Source organism: Triticum aestivum, chromosome 5D (assembly GCF_018294505.1).
Source record: "Triticum aestivum cultivar Chinese Spring chromosome 5D, IWGSC CS RefSeq v2.1, whole genome shotgun sequence".
NCBI lineage: Eukaryota > Viridiplantae > Streptophyta > Magnoliopsida > Poales > Poaceae > Triticum > Triticum aestivum.
In genome coordinates this window covers 66,691,041-66,710,978 of record NC_057808.1, presented here as the reverse complement: position 1 = coordinate 66,710,978, position 19,938 = coordinate 66,691,041, and positions in this window count along the sequence as shown.

Here is a 19,938-nt window from a genome sequence, read left to right as displayed (position 1 = left end):
GTGGCGGTTGACGGGTCGTCTATGCCATGCTCTTCATCGCCGCCTTCGTCGGTGCCCTCCCGCTCCTGCCAGGCTACCTCTCCTGGTGCCCGACAGGGGCAGGCTGGGCTTCTGCCCAGGCACCCCTTTTGCCATCTTCCTATCCCGCCACAGTGCCTAGGAGGAGAGGGACAAGAAAGGGCATTACGGGGCATTTATATTTTTTTCTTAAATCTGTAGGCACTTGCCAAATTTTAGCTCAAATATTGTAATCTCTTGAATCCATGTTTGTGTCCTGTAAGGTCTGTACTTGTTTGATCAGCATATTAATGAAAAAGATGAACCTTGTCGGGGACTCGTTCATGTATATGTCCATGCAAGTGTGGAGTGCTGCTATATTTTTAAATAAATGAGTTTCCCCCGGTAGGCTATCCTGCTGGTACCCTCTATTTTGTTGTCGGGGAGTTAGGCCTACCGGGCACGAATTATGACGAGGGACCAGCCCCCCCGCCAATCTTTTGTTCATCAGAGGCCGCTACGACCATCCTAACCGAAGCAACGTTCGAGCCGAGGGATGGGAGCACCTAAGTTTCTAAAAGTGGCGAGGTTTTATTATGCACAAGTCTTTACTTACAGAACACGTATGGACAAGAGATAAAACTTATCTGTTTGGCTTGCCAGAGATCGCAGTGTTAGCTCATCTTTCCATCTCCTCTTGGAGGCCAAGTACTCGATGGGGGCCTACAGTTTATGCAGATGAAATTGATGCCAGATAAGATCTTATCTACATGAACATGCGATGCTCATGAAATGCTCATGCATGCATGCAACTAGTCGGGGGGCCCCAGGGCTTCATTTATTTCTCTGTTGCTCAGGGTCTGCGCCTGGCTTTGTACAAGGGGTTACATGCAACTGAGGCAAGGCCTGTACAAAAGGGTGGCTACCGGGCAGGGCCCGACAGCCGCGCCTTATAGGTAGAACTTCCGGAGATGCTCAATATTCCATGAGTTTTGCAATTGACTGCCAACTCCGGTCTCCAGACGGACTGCGCTAGGTCTGGTGACTCGTACTACCCGGTAAGGGCCTTCCCACTTTGGCGTCAACTTGTTTGCACCCTTGGCGGACTGAACGCGCCTAAGGACAAGGTCGCCTTCCTCAAAACACCAGGCATGAACCCTGCGGCTGTGATAGTGACGCATGGCTTTTTGGTAGCGTGCAGCACACGTAGCAGCCCAGAGATGGTTCTCCTCGAGAAGCACAGCGTCTTCACACCGGTGCTGATCCTGGGCTACTTCATCGTTGGCAAGCACTCGAGGCGACCCGTAAATGAGTTTCGTGGGCATAACTGCTTCTGCCCCATAAACTAGGGAGAAGGGAGCCTGCCCGGTAGCTCGATTTGGTGTCGTTCTGAGGGACCAGAGAACTACCAGCAGCTCATCCATCCATCGCCTGCCGCACTTCTGCAGCATATCAAATGTTCTTGTCTTGAGTCCTCGCAACACTTCAGCGTTCGCCCTCTCAGCTTGTCCATTGCTTCTGGGATGTGCAACAAAGGCAAATGAGATCTTGCTTCTAAGGGCATGAGTGTATTGCATGAAGGCGCGGCTCGTGAACTAGGTGTCGTTGTCGGTGATGATTTGGGTAGGGACCCCGAAGCGGCACACCAATCCTTTCAAGAACTTGATAGCTGACTGATCAGTCACCTTTCTCACGGCATCTACTTCCGACCACTTTGTAAACTTTTAGATGGCAACGAACAAGAATTCAAAGCCCCCGGCAGCTCGGGGGAAAGGGCCGAGGATATCGAGCCCCCAGACCGAAAACAGGCATGACAAAGGGATTGTTTGAAGAGCTTGTGCAGGCAGATGGATATTCTTGGAATGGAACTGGCAAGCTTCACACTTGTTTACTAGCTCGACCGCATCTTGGAGGGCTGTGGGCCAATAGAATCCTTGCTGGAATGCTTTCCCAACTAATGCCCTTGATCCAATGTGGGAGCTGCACATGCCTTTGTGTATTTCTGCCAACAGTTCCTTTCCTTCTTCCCGGCAGATGCACTTCAATTTCACACCATTGGGCCTCCTTCTGTATAGAGTGTCATCGATAAACTGATACATGTTGGCCCTCCGGGCTACTCTTCCAGCTTCCTCTTGCTCATCGGGAAGTTCTCCAGTTTGGAGGAAATGGACTATGTGCCTCTCCCAAGTTGGAGCCTGGGGCTCGGCAACAAGGACTAGCGGCACCTCCTCACCTACGGGAGCGCATTCCTCGACCGCTAGGACCAGTGGCCCGGTAGGAGGGCGCAGCCCGGCAATCGATGATGAGTTGTTTTCGGCAGGGTCCCTGCCAGGAGCCCCGGGATGCTCTATCGGAGTCCAATTTCCTCCTCTTTCGGGCCATTGTTGCCAGGGATACGGAGGGCTGAGTAAGATGGAGAACAAAAGTTCCTTGTTCCACAGGAAGTTTTTGCGCATCACATTTTTACAGATGATTAGCTATGCTGTTTTCCGCACGGGGTACGTGCTCTGTTTGCAATCCATCAAAAGCGTTCCTCCAATCTTCTCACTTCCTCAATGTATGCCTCCATCAATGGACTTTGGTAATCTTTATTGAATTGTCTCACCACAAGTTGTGAATCTCCTCGAATGATCAGTTTCTTGATTCCCAATTCTATGGCAATTATGAGCCCAGCAAGGAGCCCTTCATACTCTGCTGTATTGTTGGTTGCCTCCTCCCGGGGAAAATGCGTCTGGACGACGTACTTCAGGTGCTCTCCAGTGGGAGCGACTAGAAGTACGCCAGCCCCTGCACCTTGCAGGGGGAATGCACCATCGAAATACATGATGCATTCTTCGGGCGCTTCCTTGCCGGGGGTAACCATTCCCAGCACTTCTTCATTAGGGGTTGGCGTCCATTCTGCAATAAACTCTGCCAATGCCCTGCTCTGAATTGTTGATGTGCTCTCAAATTTCAGGCCAAAGATGGATAACTCCAAAGCCCACTCCATTATTCTGCCGGTAGCCTCAGGGTCTCGGAGTATCCTTTGCAACGGAAAGCGGGTGACAGCCGTGATCTCATGGGCTTGGAAATAGTGGCGCTGTTTCCTTGAGGTCATGATGAGGCCAAAAATCAACTTTTTCACACTAGAGTACCTTGATCTAGCCCCCTGTAACAGGGAGCTGACGAAGTGCACTGGGCGCTGCACCATTTTCTTCCTTGCCGCGTCCTTGGGGTTGTCCCTGCTGCCGTGCTCCTCTTTGTCCTGATCCTCATCCGGTCCTGCCGGGCTTTGCTCACTCTCTGTTTCTTCTACTTCCCGCCGTGCCACTAGGGCTGCACTAACCACTTGATTGGTTGCCCCTAAGTATAGGAGCAACAGCTCTTGTGGTTTAGGAGCAACCAAAGTGGGCGCAGAGGATAAGTAGGTTTTCAAATCTTGCAATGTTGCGTCTGCTTCCGGGGTCTACCTCATGGGCCCTGCCTTCTTCAAAATTTTGAAGAACGACAAGGCGCGCTCAGCAGACTTGGAGATGAATCTGCCAAGTGCGGCAATGCACCCTGTCAGACGCCTTACATCTTTAACTGTCCTGGGTGCCTGGATCTGCTTGATAGCCTTGATCTTATCGGGGTTGGCCTTGATCCCACGATGGGACATGAAGAACCCAAGTAGCTTGCCGGAGGGAACACCAAACACACAATTCTCTGGGTTTAGCTTCAAGTTGATCTTGCGCAGATTAGCAAATGTCTCCTCCAAATCCTGGATGAGGGTTGATCTGTCCTTGGTCTTGACCACAATATCATCCATATAAGCCTCGATGTTTCTGTGCAATTGTGGTTCAAAACCAATCTGGACTGCTCTTGCAAAAGTGGACCCGACACTCTTTAGCCTGAAAGGCATGCACACGAAGCAGTACGTACCACATGGGGTGATGAATGAGGTCTTCTCTTCGTCTTCCTTGGACATGAAGATATGATGATATCTAGAGTATGCATCCAGAAAAGAGAGCAAATCACAACCTTAAGTGGAGTCCACAATCTGGTCGATGCGCGGCAAGGGAAATGGGTCCTTCGGGCAAGCCTTCTTGAGATCTGTGAAATCTATGCAAAGCCTCCATTTTTCTTTAGCCTTACGAATGACCACCGGGTTTGCTAACCATGTTGGATGCAATACTCCTCTGACCAGACTAGCTGCTGCCTCTAGATTCTTAATCTCTTCGGCAATGAACTGCTGCCTCTCCAAGGCCTGCTTTCGAACCTTTTGCTTGATGGGTCAGGCATGTGGGCAGACAACAAGGTGGTGCTCGATTACCTCCCTAGGAACACCGGGGATATCAAATGGCTGCCAGGCAAACACATGAATATTCGCCCATAGGAAGGCAACGAGCGCGCTTTCCTATTTGTCATCAAGGGTGGCGCTCATAGTAAAGGTACCATCAACGCCAGCCTGCCCTGTCGGGACCTTTTTTACATGTGGTGCAGCAGCCTTGGATCTCTTGCTGTTGGAACTCTCCGGCAAGTCATCAACAGGCAGCACACTCCGAAGAGGTACGCTTCCCAGATTCCTTGCTGGTGTCCCTGCTATCCTTCTTCTTTGCTTTGTTTTCCTTGGCGGGGATCACTTCTGCCGCGGCCTCTGCCGTGACTACGTCCCGATACATCTTATCCACACAAATGATTGCATCTTTCTCGTCTGACGGAACGAAAATGACTCCTACCAGCCCTGGCATCTTCAAAGTGTTGTAGGCATAGTGGGATGCCGCCATGAATTTTGCCAGAGCTGGGCGTCCAAGGATCCCATTGTACGGCAGGGGGAGGTCAACCACATCAAACACAACCTTCTTAGTCCGGTAGTTCAACTCTCCCCCAAATGTCACTGTCAACGTGATCTTTCCCTTAGGATGACTCCTGCCGGGATTGACTCCTTGAAACGTGCCCGTGACCTTTAGTTCTTCCTTTGCTATCTGAAGCTTGCTGATAACCTTTGGGGAAATTAGATTCAAACCCGGCCTCGCCGTCAACCAACATCTTTGTGACTTCGAGGTTGCAAATTGATTGTGAAACCAACAACGGCAAGAACCCTACCGCGGTAGTGCGGTCAGGATGGTCCTCATCGTCAAAGATGATGGGCGTGCGTGACCATTTGAGCGGCTTGACTTCGCCGCTGGATCCACGACATTGACCTCACGCGCCCACCGTTTAAGTAGGCGGTGAGAGGAGTGCAAAGATGCACCCCCGTCAATGCACAGGTCGTCAGTGGCCTTCTGGAATTCCTGCTCGCTGGTTTCCTCTTCATCCCCTCCATCAGTCTCATCATTGAAACCTTCCTTCTCTCGGCCCCTGGCAGGTTTTCCTTGGTTCCGAAGAGCCTTGCCGGGGTGATTTCCTTCACCGCCTCGACCCTTCCCGCCAACGCCATTCTGACCTTTTTCCTTATCACGCTTCTCATATTCAGGCCTCTGGCTCTCGATGAGCTGCTCAACCTGATGACACTCTTGGAGTTCGTGGCCTTTGGTCCATTGAATCTTGCAATACGGCCCATTGCATTTCCTAGCCTTCTCGATAGCCGCAGCCTTCCGGCAGTCAGTGCATGCCGCAACTTCCTTGCCGGGGGCTTCGGCCTTAGCCTTCTTGGCGGTACTAGGCGTGCCCGATCGTTCAACGGTCAGTACTGCTTTATCCTTGCGCCTCTTGTTGCGCTTCTTATTCTTCTTCTTCTGACTGGTGGTCTCGTCGTCATCCTCTGAATCGATGTCGACACCATCTTCCTCTCCAGGGATTTTCCTTCCATCCTCCACCCGAGCGCATTTGTACACTAAGGTGTAAAGCTCCTTCACAGTCTTGGGCAACCGAACATTCATCTTGGAATGTATCATGCGGTTGCGCACATTGGATTGGAAGGCAGCTATCACAGCTGCCGGGTGGATATCTGGGATATTCTGTGGACTTGTCTGAATCTCTGCAAATACTTCCGTAGAGTCTCTCCTTCTTTCTGTTGGAGAAGCTGCAAGTCACTGGGCTGTCCTGGTTCTTGATGGCCGCCCGTGAAGGTGCCAATGAACTCATGGCACAGGTCAACCCATGTCTAAATGGAGTTTTCCGGTAGGTGTGTCAGCCAAGACCTCACATTGGAATTGAGTGCCAAAGGGAAGTAGTTGGCGAACACTTCCCATCTCTTCCCCGGTAGCCTGAACATCGATGGTGTAGATGCTCAATAACTCTGCCGGGTTCAGCCTCCCATCATACTTCTCGTGTATCTCTGGCTTGAATGTGCGAGTGGATGGCCAACAGACTTGTCGAAGCTCATGAGTAAAGGCAGGGCACCCAACCTCGAAAGGTAGGCACCTGCCATCCTCGAGAGCGGGCTCGTTGACGTCGGGGCCATCGCACCGATTAGTCCAGCAGTTGTCGTCGCGGCGTCGCTCGACGATGACGCGCGCGCCTTCCCTCCACCCATCCTCTGAGGCTTGCCGTTAGCCTTGATGTGCTCGAGGGTCGGAAGAGGCCATCGAGACGTTGTCGGGTTCTTGATTTCGCGGCTCCTGTGCTGATTCCCGTGGTGGGGACTGCACTATGAGGGTGGCCCCTTCCGCATGGCCAGCAGCATCAGCCGTCGTCGTCTGGGGAGGCCGCGGCGGGCCAGCTCGCTATGATCCCCCAACCTCGGCGAAGCCAATCAGACTTTGATTGGTGGCTCTCCACTCATCCATCTAATCAACTGCCGGTGGGAACCTCAACAGTAGCTGGGCCCGCGCCTTGGCCTCCGTAGTGGTTCTTGGCATTGATGATGATGATGTAGACCGCATCGTCGCTCGGCTTCTGATGGTGCCGGCGGCGACTGCATCACACCCTCACTATTGCGAACTAGCCGCTTGGATGGCATGGTGACGTGGTGGAGGTGCTTGAGGGCCAGTGGCTCCATTCACTGGTACGCGTCGGTCCTATACAAATGGTTTTTAACCCATTTCCGTGATGACATTTGGAACCGTCGCCTAGTGACTGACGGCGATAGGGGGCTCCTTCCCACACGACCCAGAAACAGTTGGGGATATGCCCTCCTGGCACACACGCTCGGCAAAATGAGGTCGTGTGCGACCGACGAGCGCTCAAATACGGAAATACGTACAATAGAGCTAAAAAATACAATTATACAGGCGAAATTGTTTCCGGTCGCAAGTACATCCCACATTGTCAGTCCCCGCTAAACATTTCCGTTCGTATGTACATCCCACACAGTCGCTCCAAGGAAAACGTTTCCGTTCACAGGTACATCACACACAATTTTCCCCGTTAAATCATTTGTGATAGCGTTGCCATTGCACACGATATTAACAATATTATCGTTTGCGTTATTGAATGCATCACACACGGTGCATAGAAGAAACCGTGTGGCAAAGGCTATCCATCACACACAGTATTTATGTGGTAAACGTTTGCGCAAGGTGGCCTAACACAAACAGTTTTCAAGAGAAGGTCGTGTGTGATTGTTCATTGATCCAACACGGTTTATTCCTAGAAACTGTGTGCGTTGCGTTAGGTCATCGCCCACAGTATTTTCTGAATAACCGTTTCCAATAGCAAAACCCAATTAGCAGGCTAATTCGCCATTAGCAGGCTAATTGCCCTATTATTAATAATCCATTTATTAATCTAATTGACATTCGTATTAAGCACATAATATATTTCATTTCCATATTAAGGAAGCAGGATTTCATAATTGAAATACATCAGAGTAGAACATGATATAGCTCCAGCACTCAGCTACCCCATTACACAACTGCACCAGCACCAAGTTTCACATGCAACATGTAGAACCTTTCGAAATTAGCACATAGACGGTATATAGACAGATGCATCTCATGTGGAAAACTACTGAAGCAGAAGGTGAATATTGAGCCTTCATTCATGTTGAAGGAATTTGCAACTTTAGGCCAGTGCTTGTGGATGATTGACCGTCCGTCCTTCGTCCTCTTCAGGAACACTTCAATATTGAACCGTGGGTGTTGTATGAAAACCTTCCTCGCCTACTGAAGCAGAGGGGTACAGACGGAATAACCCCTTCGTTCGTACCTTGTGGAGCATGACCGTTGGGATGTTGCTGATGCTGCTCTTCTCCGGTGCCTCCCGCTCCTGCTTCGGCCGCGGGAGAGGTGGTGACAACGCCGCCTACGCCGACCGCGTCCCCTACAGCGCCCACATCCTCGTGTACCTCCGCATTCCCCACGGCATCAGCGGCCACAGGTGGCGGAGCCTTCGAGGCGGACGGGTGAGCTGTGGCACCGGACTTCTTCTTGGGCTCCATAGTCGATGGAGCCATCGATGATGAAAAAGGTGATGAAGATGACGCGCTGCTCACGCTTTTGGGTTCGCACAAGTGATCCCACTACCTGACGCGCTCAAGATGTCGTGGGAAACCATGGCCACCTATGGGGCCAAGAGCCCCTTTCTGGTTCGGCGGGGGGATATCACATTGCAGAAAGAGCGGAGAAGCGTGGAACAGCACGACAGAGATCACACGGGCAGTCTTTACCCAGGTTCGGGCCACCGTGAGGCGTAAAACCCTACTCCTGCTTTCGTGGATTGATGGTGGGAAAAATGGTGGTGAGCGCAGCATGCTTGCCCGTTAGGGTGACCTCGGGCCGAGAGCGGCTATGCGCGTATGAGTGTGTAAGGGTCCAAATCAGCCAACCCTTTCTTTGTTTCCCACGAGCCTCCTTTTATAGATCAAGGGGTCACCACAGTGGCAAACTAGTCATTACACACTGATTAGATAGCAGATGGTGCTATCATACCTAACTCTGCAGGCTAACAGAGCGCATCAAATGCGCCGCTCAATGTCACATCACAGCTTGCCCTGCAGGCCCTGCCGGGCTGTTTTGCTAGCTTCACGCCTGCTTGCTTGATATGTCTCAGGACGGGTGTCACTTGGAGGTATCTTCTGTAGGAAGTGGCTGCCATGTGGCAAGTAACAGCCACTTAGTCTCTTTGAAGCTTGACACCGCACCGATCAATGACGTGCATCGTGATGAGCTGGTGCGGTGGTGTGGGTTTGCGTTCGTAAGCCCCGGCAGGCCTACTTGGACGATCCAAAGGCTTGCTTCCGGGGGTAACGCCATCTTTTCCAAGCACGCCTGCCCGACAAGGGAGGTTTTTCCCTTAGCGATATTTTGCTTCCCTGGCTAGTCTTGGTCCTCTTGATCTGCATGTTGGTCCTTCGAAGAACTAACCCCTTGTGCTCCAATCTAATCTTGGTGCCGTGATCTTCTTCTTGTGCCTGTGCATATCTGGGCAACGGACCCAGGGTTTGTTGCACCGACAGTAGCCACAAGGGCTTTTGAGGACTTGGTGCTCCTAGCCAAATAAGGCCAGGGAGCCTTCCCGTAGCCCATGCTAGGCCTTGGGTCGTGGTGGACCCACTTGTGGACTTCCGGACCCCTCCGGAATCCTCCGGAACCTTCTACAATACCAAAAAACAGCACCTTTTCCCGGAACCCAAAATATGACTTCCCATATATAAATCTTTACCTCTCGACCATTCCGAGACTCCTCGTGATGTCCGGGATCTCATCCGGGACTCGAAACAACATTTGGTTACCCCTCATCAAATATCCTAATACTACTCTAACGCCAACAAACGTTAAGCGTGCAACCCTGCGGGTTCGGGAACTATGTAGTCATGACGGAGACACCTCTCCGGTCAATAACCAATAGCGGGACCTGGATGCCCATATTGATTTGTACATATTCCACGAAGATCTTTTATCGGTTGAACCTTTATGACAACATAGATAATTCCCTTTGTCTGTCGGTATGTGACTTGCCCGAGATTCGATCGTTGGTATCTCTATACCTAGTTGAACCTTGTTACCGGCAAGTCTGTTTACTCGTTCTTTAATACATCATCTTGCAACTAACTCCTTAGTCACTTTGCTTGCAAGCTTCTTGTGATGTGTATTACCGAGAGGGCCCAGAGATACCTCTCCGATACACGGAGTGACAAATCCCAATCTAGATTCACGCTAACTCAACAGACACCCTGGGAGATACCTGTAGAGCATCTTTATGATCACCCAGTTACGTTTTGACATTTGATAGCACACAAGGTATTCCTCCAGTATCCGTGAGTTGCATGATCTCATTGTCGAAGGAACATGTATTTGATATTAAGAAAGCAGTAGCAATAAACTGAACGATCACATGCTAAGCTAACGGATGGGTCTTGTCCATCACATCATTCTCCTAATGATGTGACCCCGTTATCAAATGACAACTCATGTCTATGGTTAGGAAACTTTAACCATCTTTTGATCAATGAGCTAGTCTAATAGAGGCTCACTAGGGACACGGTATTTGTTTATGTATCCACACATTTATTTAAGTTTCCTGTCAATACAATTCTAGCATTAATAATAAACCTTTATCTTGATTAAGGAAATATAATAATAACCATTTTATTATTGCCTCTAGGGCATATTTCCATCCGTCTCCCACTTGCACTAGAGTCAATAATCTTGTTAACATCGTTCTGTGATTAACACCCGTAGTTCACATCGCCATGTGACTAACACCCAAAGAGTTTACTAGAGTTAATAATCTAGTTCACATCGCCATGTGATTAACACCCAAAGATTTTAGTAGAGTGTGATCATGTTTTGCGTGTGAGGGTGGTTTTAGTCAATGGGTCTGTAACATTCAGATCCATGTGTACCTTGCAAATGTCTATGCCTACAATGCTCTGCATAGAGCTACTCTAGCTAACTATTCCCACGTTCAAACATATCCAGATTGAGACTCAGAGTAATCTGGATCAGTGTTAAAGCTTGCATCAACGTAACCCTTTACAACGAACCCTTTATCACCTCCATAATCGAGAAACATTTCCTTAGTCCTCTTTTGATACCTAAGGATAATTTTGACCGCTGTCTAGTGATCCACTCCTAGATCACTATTGTACCCCCTTACCAAACTCACGGCAAGGCACACAACAAGTCTAGTACACAACATGGCGTACTTTATAGAACCAATGGCTGAGGCATAGGGAATGACTTTCATTCTTTCTCTATCTTCTGCCGTGGTCGGGCTTTGAGTCTTACTCAACTTCACACCTTGCAACACAGGCAAGAACCCTTTCTTTAACAGATCCATTTTGAACTTCTTCAAAACTTTGCCAAAGTATGTGCTTTGTGAAAGTCCTATTAAGCGTCTCGATTCATCCCTATAAACATTGATGCCCAATATACACTACAAAAAAGACACATCCGTGACATTTTGGGCCGAACGAAATTTTTTTCTGTCATACATATGACACTTCTATGACGATAATTGTGACAAAACCCGGTATCATCATAGATGTGGTGGGCTCCTACTTCTATGCCAAAAAATCATGACAAAAAATGGGCTTTCGTCCTGGGTGGGCCGGAGACGCAGCTGCATGACATTCTTTGGGCCGTCCATGACGGAAAAAACCGTGGTAGAAGCAAGGGGGAGGAAAATTTCGGGGAGTTCCCGGTTACGGTGGGAGGTCGGGGGCCGAGCGATGCGCGTTTCTCTCGTACACGTACGCGCGTGTGTGCGAGGCGTTGGCTCTAACTGAACCCGAGCGAGGCATTGGGCTCTAACTGAACCCGAGCGATTGCACTTCAGGCTACGCATTACTGAACCCGAGCGATCGATCGATGGCTGTTAACTGAACCCGATCGAGCGATTCCTTCGCTACTGCTGCTAACTGAAGACGACCGATTGGATGAACAGTGAGCGTTGGGGGGGGGGGTTGGATGAACAGTGAGCGGTGACGTTGCCTTTGGATGAACAGGACCCCGTGGTGTGGAGGGCTGGATGAACAGTAGACGGTGGAGGGGTGGTTGAACAGGACCCCGTGGTGTGGAGGGCTGGATGAACAATAGACGGTGGAGGGGTGCCCGTGGAGGGGTGGTTGAACAGTAGCCGGTGGAGTAGCGCGTGGTGGAGGCTGGATGAATAGGAGCCTGTGGAGGCTGGAGGAGGTCGACGGTAGCCCGTGGAGGCTGGAGGAGGTCGACGGTGGAGATGAACAGTATCCCGTGGAGTCCCGTTTTGCGGTACGCCACACCCTCCCGATGAACAGGACCCCCGTTTCGATCGTAGGAGGTCCGTTTTGTCCGTTTTGCGGTACGCCACACCCCTCCCGATCAACAGGACCCCCGTTTCGACCGTAGGAGGTCCGTTTCCTCCGTTTTGCGGTACGCCACACCCCTCCCGATCAACAGGACCTTGTTCCGAACGTAGGAGGTCCGTTTCCTCCGTTTTGCGGTATGCCAGGCCTCGTTTCCATCGCCTGTTCCGTCCAAGCCCTCCCGATGAACACGACCACGCATTCCGTTCTGACCCAGCCGGTTGGCTCCCACGCGTTCCGTTGCCTCCCGATGAACACGACGCATTCCGTTGCCTCCCCATGAACACGACGCATTCCGTTGCCTCCCCATGAACACGATGACGACGCTGTTTCTCCGTTCCGACCCAACCATGTACACGAGCCCTGGCCGTACGTATGCGTGAGTAGGCGTTCGAGACCCCGCCCGTATGTACACATACGTGGCCGTATTTTCTTTCTTGCACCCTGGCCGCTGTACGTACGTGTACATGCTACGTGCGCGCCTCTAGAGCCACCAGTATATATGTATGTACACGTTCGCGACCAGAATGACAACGCTACGTACGCTTCGACCAGGTGGGTCCCGACTGTCAGGCACTTCCTTGCGTGCGAAGATGTAGCTGGTGGGTCCCAGCAGTCAGGGGGGAAACATTTTTTTTGCGAAATACGGTGGCCCGTCCGGTGGGACCCCGCTGTCAGGTGGAGGAATAATTATTTTGCACGTAATAAGGAGGCACTTCCTTGCTGCGGCCGTGGACCCAACAGTCAGCCTCTCCACGTACAGTCCACGTCCGATGGAAGCCGTTCCTTGACCACGTTGACCACGCCGCGCCGAGAGCACCAGGGCGGTGGATGACGGCGAGGCCTAGGAAGGGGACGACGCGGAGCCGGGGAAGACGTGGCAGTGGATGCCCACGCGTAGAGGAGTACGAGGGTTCACTGGTTCACTGCGGTGTGAGGCTGCCGTCGCTGCAGAATAACAGGGGGTGTGGGTGAGTAGAGGGATGGCCTGGCGGTGGGAGTAGTAGGGGCGGTGAGGCCTCCGCCGCATCGCAGCCGGCCACGGGAGGCAGGAGCACGAGGCACGACCGATAGTGGTTTGTGCGGCTGGAGCAAGAAGACCAGAGGTTGAAGAAGCACTACGGCCGTTGGATGGACATCGGACGGTCACTGGAGCTAGAATCGTGCATATTGACTAAGTTGACAAAGCCCTCCGTCCCCGTCAACTTAGTAGGCCTACAAGTCAGCCTGCACTATACTGGGTCCCAGCTAACAGGGGGAGTATTCATTTTTTTGTGCGTAATAAGGAGGCACTTCCTTGCGTGCGAAGATATAGCTGGTGGGTCAGAGCTGTCAGCGGCGGTAATGTTTTTTTCGTGAAATACAGAGGCCCTTTCGGTGGGTCCCTGATGTCAGGTGGAGGAATCATTATTTTGCGCATAATAAGGAGGCATTTCCTTGCGTGCGGCCGTGGACCCAGCTGTCGGCCTCTCCACGCACAGTCCACTTCAGATGCATGTCGGTCGTTGACCATGTTGACCAGGCCGCGCTGAGAGCACCAGGGCGGTGGACGACGGCGAGGCCTAGGAAGGGAACGACACGGAGGCAGTGAAGACTCGGCAGTTGTTTCCCACGCGGAGGGGAGTATGACTGTACAAGGGTTTATTGGTTCGTCTGCCGTCGCCGGAGAATAACAGTAGGTGTGGGTGAGTAGAGGGATGGCTAGGCCAGCGATGGGAGTACGGTGGGGCAGTGAGGCCTGCGCGGCAGCAGAGCCGGCCACGGAGAGGAGGGAGTAGTCAGTCCCGCCGGCGCTTGTTTGAGCGGCTGGAGCAGGAAGAGCGGAGATTGAAGAAGCACGACGGCCGTTGGATGGCCATCCAACAGTCACTGCTTGTGCGTCAACCTTTTTTTAGGAAAGCCTCAAATCTGTGGAAAACAGTATACAACCCATCTACCATTATTTCTAATAATTTATAGCCCATTTGCTAATTATTAAGGTTTTTTTGGAGCCCATATTCTTTTTGTTAGCATTACAACCCATATTGTGGCCACGGTTAAAAAATTATACGAAATCTTGCATATTTCGGTGCGGTCCGAACTGTTTTTAATCCCGAAATTTCGACTCACATTCAAAATGATTTTAAAAATAAATGTATATCAATATAAAATCCAACAAATTCTCCACGCATAAAAATTAATGTAATTTAAAATCTTGAAATGAAAAGAAAGATATTTGAAACTAATTGCCGGTTTGATGTGTTTTAAAAATGTACAACCCATTTCTCATTACTGATGGGCCATTTTCTCAGCCAACCGAATGAAAGCTCTCCTCGTCTTGAAAGATTTGCAGCCCAACAGGCCTGACAAAGCGACTTACTTGGCAAATCACAAAAAACTGGGCTGTGGCCGTGGACCCAGCTGTCAGCCTCTCCACGTACAGTACTCTTCCGATGGAATGTCGTTGACCACATTGACCACGCCGCGTCGAGAGCACCAAGGCAGTGGACGACGGCGAGGCCTAGGAAGGGGACAACGCGGAGCCGGGGAAGACGCGGCAGTGGATGCCCACACGGAGAGGAGTACGAGGGTTCACTGGTTCGGCTGCGGTGTGAGGCTGCCGTCGCCGCAGGGCCTGGCTAGCGGTGGGAGTAGTAGGGGGCGATGAGGCCTCAACGGCAGCACAGCCGGCCACTGGAGGCAGGAGCAGGCGGTCTCCCCGGCGCTGGTTTGGGCGGCTGGTGCAAGAAGAGCAGCGATTGAAGAAGCAGCAGGACCATTCGATTCAAATCCAACGGTTACTGCTGCTAGAATCATTTGTTGACTAAGTTGACAAGCCCTGCGTACGCGTCAACTTAGTAGGCCCACAGGTCAGCCTCCCAACTGGTGCACCTCAGATGTCAGTGGGAGTAATCATTTTTTCAATTAATAAGGAGGCAGTTGATTGCGTGCGGCCAGGCCAGCGGAGGGAGTAGGGTGGGCCGGGGAAGCCTGCGTGACATCACAGCGGGCCACAAGAGGAGGGAGCAGGCAGTCCCGCCGGTGCTAGTTTAGGCGGCTGGAGCAGGAAGATCAGAGATTGAAGAAGCACGTCGGCCGTTGGATGGACATCCAACAGTCACTGCTGCTAGAATCGTGTGTTCACTAACAAAGCGTTGCGTAAACAAGTCAGCCTCGAAATCTGTGGCGTGTACAGCCCATTTGCTATTATTTTTATAATTTTTACTCATTTTCTAATTCATATGGAATTTATTGCAGCCCGTTTTCCATTTTTAGAATTGCTGGCCATTTTCTGGTCAGTACTAGGGTCAAAAAATTAACTAAATATGTGGGAAATTTTGAAAATTCGCAAATTTTTGCTGGGGAACGAAATATTCTTAATCCTAAAATTAATAGCCATACTAAAACAAATTTAAAAATAAATTAGTACTATGTCATGTTAAATCCAATGAAATACGTATAAGATATCAGTGAAGAACAAAAACAAAAAAAGAAACTTATATCCCATTTGCTATAATTTTTTTGGATTTTTCAACCCCTTTTGATATTACTTTTAACAGACATTGACCATACTCTTAAGCCAGGCCAGAATGCATCCCTCCTCGTCTTGAAAGATTTGCAGCCCAGTAATTCGGAGACAACAAATAGGCCTAGCTTGGGTATTCTTCAAAAAGAAATACTGGGCTACCTATTTTCCCAAAGAACTGGTGCATGAGCATTTAGCTTTATTTATTTATTTACTTATTTATGTTTAGGGGACCATGAGCATGTACCTGGGCCGGATTCATGTGAGAGCCTCCCTTCCAGTTAATTATGGGCTTCTCTATTGGGCCTTCATCAGTGGGCTGCATGTTATCAAGAAGTGGAAAATGTGTTCCGTACGAAAAATAGTATGCGCTACGTACGGTACGGGGCACTAAAGGATCGAACCGTGCAACGACTTCCAAAACATTGTGTTTGTCGTTCTAAAAACACATTTATTCAACCAACAGACGAAATATACTACTGATTGTACATTGAAAACAGCAGCAGCAGCAACCAGGGCTGGGGGTGCAACAGAAGCAGTAAGCAGGCCAGAAGAGTGTAGACGCAGCTCTCTCTTCCAAACAAAACATCAGCCATCGTTACAAAAGGGCTACCAAAAAAGAACAAGTGTATGCATCAAACTAAATAAAGATCCTACTACACCAAGTGTATGCATCTAACTAACTGGCTCAGTTAGACGTTACTATTTATTAAGCTGTGGAGATTGGCTGACGGCTTGAACGAGATGGGTGCCTGGCGGGGGAAACTCCAGCCAGCAGGTCGAAGTCTGATACTTGCGACCCTCTCTCCTACTTTGGGCTGCAGAGCGTGGCGGCACATATCAGGGTATGGTGCATGCAGAGACGCATGGTACGCTGTGTACACACAGTTTTGCCTGATGAACGAAACCGCGCTGCCATCATGATCCTTGCCGTCGGTTATCTCCTGGTTAATCGGATAATTCAGTCTGACAAACAGAGAGCGTGTACCAAGGCTACTTACCAGCCTCCAGTCAAAAATTCCTGAAGGCCCAGAGAAGCTGGGATCCTGGTCAAAGACCTTGCAGTGACTGTGATTGTATTCCGCGAAACAACACGTCCGGTACGTGCGAACAATCATCAATATTTCGCCGTCGTCTGATCGAGCCAGGAACCACCTGCAACTGCCATGCCGCTTTTCTTTGAAAGGTTCTGGGATTAGGAAGGGTAGGGACACCAGGCGGCCTACAACATCATATCAAGTTGGAGTCAAATAAAAAAGGGCTCTTGATTTAGTCAATCTTAAGAACAGCATGTTATGAGCATGAATATTTTTTCAGCAAATGTTGACAGTAATATAAGCAAGCCATCATGATATCATAGGAAAGTAACATACTGCTGTAACACCCGTTTGTAGCGATGACTGGAGTAGGCCAGCAATACGTCCAGCCATAGAAGGAGTCGACAGCGTAAATGAAGCCCTTGTATTCAATGGCATCAGAGAAGCATGGAGGATGTATGATCCTGCGATGGACGTGCAGATTTATCCACTTACCGCAGTGACCTGTTAGATAGGTGAGACTGTGGTTGAAGAACGCAATTAGCCTGAAGTCTTTATAATTCGCAGATCTTGTGGGCACTTGGCAGATTACAACCTTGAGCAAATCAAACTTGGTATCATGTTGGCTACTGTAAGATTCCGAGTATTCTGGGCCGCGGTGCCAAAGCAGTGCAGTGTTAATCGAAGGAAGGGGGATCAATCGCCGGGTGTAGACCTCCATGAGCATCCAGCTGCCGCGACCGTCGACGAGCACCATCCAAGACGTGTTCATGCCGACCTAGTACATACCGTTAATGTAGTTGAGGCTGACGGGGATCGGATCGCAGTCAAGGGGGTTGATGCTCGCCACCCTACGATCGTTATGCTACGTGACACGCCGTTTCTGAAGATCAGGCGGCATCAGCAAGCAAGGAGCCGGCTTAAAAAGCTCCGGCCCGAGGGCTTTGAGTAAACGGTACAGCCCCGACGAGCACGCGACGAGCGGCATGGTACTGAGATTGTCCACACGCGAAACAATGAGCTTGATTACCTCTGTGGGGAGCGAATTCCAGGCACTCTTTCGGCGGACGCTGCTCGATTCTGCCATTGTTGGTGCTTGGGTTTCGGACGAGGGGGGGAGGCGCCTTAGCGGGGATGGAAGATTGGACGAGATTATGTGCGAACAAAGATGGAGAAGCGAATATGTGCTGCGGGAAGTGGACATGTGATGATGACTACAGCACGCCGCTTGACTTACGAGACACATACCAGCAGCGTAGGGTCATGTCGATGCCAGACAACTTGCTTGAGTGATCACAGTACTGGTACTCCCTACAGTGCTATGCCCTAACTTGCTTGAGTAGAGTAGTAGAGTAGGACTCCGCTCTACTACTAGCACCGGAGGAGTAGTATATTCTAATCTAAAATAGTTACAAACTTCAATGCCCGAGCGTGGAACGACTACGAACCGTGCTCAAAGACCGTGTCTACGTGGTGTTTGGACATGGGCGACAACCTCAACGCCAACGGTGCTGCTCCCGTTGCACCGTATGTGTTTCTGTCCTTCATGTTCAAAATCATGGTAGAATTCATGTTTCTACTCTGTATCCTACTACTATGCTAGTCCACATGATTAGTTTCATCTCTGTTATAGCCGTCATGATTTATTTTGTGCTTATTCGAATTAAATCTCGTAGTAACTTGCTCATATATTCAACTGGCGCAACGTCCCCTACAGCCACTCCCGTTTCATGGACGGCCTGGTCGATGCCTCCAAGGAGCCCTTCGTCCACTGCTATGAGTGCCCGATGCCGTTTTGTGGCTCACCGGCGAACATGGTGCATCACCTCACGGATGCGTGCAGCGGTCACTGCTGGCCCTTGGCGGAGAACATCAAGTACGAGACGTGCTACCCGTTCACCATGCCGGAGTCGCCGGAGGATCACCGCCGCCTGCTAGTCTCGGAGGAGGACGGTAGCGTCTTCCTCTTGATCGTGGGCACCGGCGAGGCCCGCGCAGGCCGCCGCCCCGTCTCTGTAATGTGCGTCAGGGGCGACGCCGCTGACGTTGACAATGACGCGAGGCCGATGTACGGGTGCATGGTCAGTGTTACTACCCCTCCGGGTCGCGTGGGCGGCGACACCGGCCTCATCGAACGGACTTGGACTCTGGGGAGCTGGGACTATCCCGCCAATGTGGACTTGGAAAACCCATGGCATCCTTTACCCGCCGATGCGGTGCACGGGGACTCCAAGGAGGTTCACCTGGACATACACATTATGAAGTTAAATGTTGATCATTAGTCTTCGCTCAATGTAATCCGGTGTCTAAGCATGTGGAGACTTCCATGCAGGATCTTGCTCTATTGGAGTATTGCGCATGAATAAAAGTGTATCCGTTTATGGTTTAGTCTAGAATCTTCCATGTATGAATTTTTACTACAGTACTGGTGAAAGACTTACGATGAACCATTTCTTACATCTCCTCTACCCGCTTGCAAGTCATCCTGGTTTAATCCCTCCGTCTAGGTGTATAAGGGCATGGTTAATATTACTTAATAGTATAGCCAACTGTTGACTATAAGAAAGTGCCATGTCATCTGTAGCCAACATGTATAACAATCGATACTCAAAAACTAATTCTTAAAGATCATTTCTTGCAAAGCACAATAGGTGTTATTTCTTCACAAGTTTTGGATGCAGGTTGAACAGTTCAACGCTTTTGTTTGCAAAAGATACCTTTTTATCTATTTCACCCGGATGTTTGTGAGCTCTAGAGATGAAATAATATCCGAAGAAACCTATCGATACCTGTTACACATGAGATGACCCCCACATCCTTTGTCAAAATAAACAACTCCCCGATCAATGCATTTTACTCTTCGGTGCAACGCACGGGCACCTTACTACTATAGATTAGTACGACCAAAAATTGAACTAACATTATATATAGTACGATAAATGCTGATGCATGTCACCCAAAATTATATCATCCAAAACTATGTTCAAATACGAATCCAACGATATAGTTTTTGTTGACATGCAGTAACATTTTGTCAGTTAAATCTTCAGTCAAATTCAATGGGGGACTAATAAACCACGACCGATGTAGTACAAGTGTAGAGGGCGGCGCTGCACGGGAGTCTCACCTCTCACCCCGCTCGTGGCACGGCAGTAAAGCCGTCATATCACAAAACCCAACCACTCCCAGTAATAAGTGGCCTGGTAAAATAAACGGACAAGCAACCATCACATCCCTCCGTCTTTTTTGCATTTCATCTCTCTGCATTT